This window comes from Polistes canadensis, unplaced genomic scaffold, assembly GCF_001313835.1.
Source record: "Polistes canadensis isolate GaletaPanama2010 unplaced genomic scaffold, ASM131383v1 scaffold_356, whole genome shotgun sequence".
Lineage (NCBI taxonomy): Eukaryota > Metazoa > Arthropoda > Insecta > Hymenoptera > Vespidae > Polistes > Polistes canadensis.
This window is the reverse complement of record NW_014569903.1, coordinates 35,417-37,672: the sequence shown is the minus strand read 5'-3', so window position 1 is coordinate 37,672 and position 2,256 is coordinate 35,417. Positions and strand designations below refer to the sequence as shown.

Here is a 2,256-nt window from a genome sequence, read left to right as displayed (position 1 = left end):
ATCAGTTAAATAGTTATCGAGAAATCTTGACAACCGACTTTAAAAAAAGCGTTTTGAGAAAAACGCATTTAAAGATTTGAGTGCTGGGTATAAGAACCATTAAAGAGTGCAACTTCCCAGGGCTCTATCTTTAAAACTACTACTCCTATCGACTTCAAAATTCAATACAATATTCTAGATGAGTTGTAGAATTCAAAATGATAAAAAAAAAATTTTTTTGAAAGTCCCAAACCCATGTAACCCCTTAAATAATATTAACCCTTTGGGTACATTTGACGTCTGAGATACGTCATTTACTTTTTTCTCCTAGGAACAGATGACGTATTTAAAACGTCAAACCAAAAATTAAACTCTTGGCGTACATTTGAAGTCTGAGAGTCGTCATTCACTTGTTTTTCAATTCACCATGTCGTTTGTCAGCAATTACTTGAAGATATCTTAATATTTTATACATATGTTACCAATATTTTAGAAATAAATAAATTCTTACGTAAAACCAACCAAAAATTATATCCTTTTCACATGCAAATATTTTCTCAAACAAATCCGTATCCAATGGGTTAACAATTATTTTCATTCGAAATATACGAAACACTTTTATTTCTAAACCATTTATTGATAATTTATTAGAAATATCAACTCCCTAACTATTTCCATAATTTTCCACTATACTCGTACAAACATTTATGCAAATAAAAAACTAACATAGGGTTTACTAAGAATCGATTAGAGATGGAAATTAGATAAATGTATTTCTACTAAATGAGAATTCAAATAGACACACCCTTAAACAGTTTCTATTTCCAATTTTCTCGAGTCACGTATTAACTCGAGTAATATTTCTTTCACATTTGCAATAAATAATAAAATAATACAAAATGAGAATAAGAAAAGAAAAAGAAAAGAAAAAGGAATTAATTAAAATTGTTCATCTAGGTGAAGGTTTAAAAGGTGTCTCGTATTTATCTATGCGTCGTTACGGGTCACCCTATATATCCACGTCCAAATATCGTTCAAAACACTAACACACGCTTTGATATACCCTCGTATATGTACTTTGGGATCCCTACGCGAATATCCAACCCTCGAAGTTCACTCTCACACTTTTGTATTCACGTTCTGAACCGAAGGAAGCCCTATGTGCATTGGACATTGATTTTAAACGTATACTGTTGAAGAAAAAATGCAACAAAAAAAAGTGGCAACGTTAACGTCAAACCACCAGTCTCTCTCTCTCTCTCTCTCTCTCTCTCTCTCTCTCTCTCTCTCTCTCTCTCTCTCTCTCTCTCATAGATAAATTTCAACAATTTATATGAATCAATTGTAATAATAATAAAGAATTTAATCTCGTAATAAATGAACAATATTTAAAATATATTTTACACAACGAGATTCATATTTACGAATACGGTTTCGGTATTTATTTAAATGAAATTAATTTAGTGAGAGATAAATTAAAGTAAAATATCAATTTGCGTGGTATGAACGATTATATAATAAAAGGAGAAAAAGTAAATGAAAAAAAAAAAAAAGGATGAAATATAAAAAACTGGCTGTCATGTGCATAAGCCATAACGTTCAGGTACGGTTTTTCAAAGTTATTTCCCGTATAGGTAGAGGCGATAAAATAATTCTACGATATCTTACTGTCTATAGAAGAACTCTTTGAAAGTTTGCATTACACACAAGAAAATAGTCTCATTTAAATATAATTATTATTATTATTATTATTACACATATATATGTAGGAAAATGCGTGTACTTTTATACGAGAGGAAGAAACGTGCGTGAGATGAATACGCGTGCGCGTGTGAGAGAAACCGAATGAGAGAGACAAAGAGAGAAGAGGAGATAGACGAATGAGAGAGGGTGCTGAGAAGGGAGAGAAATATGCGACAGAGAGAAAGAGAGAGAGAGAGAGAGATAGTCAGGGTGGAAACTGGCTCGACGTACATACGAAGGGGTGTGACGTGAGAGGGGTACAAGCGTAATATCGGAACCCCAAACGGTAATCGATATCACATCTTTCTCTCTCTCTCTCTTTCTCTCTCTCTCTCTCTCTTTCTCTTTCTCTTTCTCTCTCTCTTTCCACGTATATTAAACTATCGTCTATGATTTACCAAAAAAAAATTAGAGAAATTATTTAAAATACCATTTACTTGCAATTTATCTTATTTCATTCCGTTGGATCATATATTATTACAAACTACAATTTTTATATATTAAATGTAATGTCGATTCTTGGAAAAAAAGAAA

General features: G+C 31.7%; 1 long non-coding RNA gene across 1 annotated transcript in view; it reads right to left on the bottom strand.

Moving 5' to 3' along the window:
• Positions 1-2,256, bottom strand: part of LOC106791943 — a 99,392-nt gene that overhangs the window by 65,123 nt on the left and 32,013 nt on the right. The window lies entirely within an intron of this gene.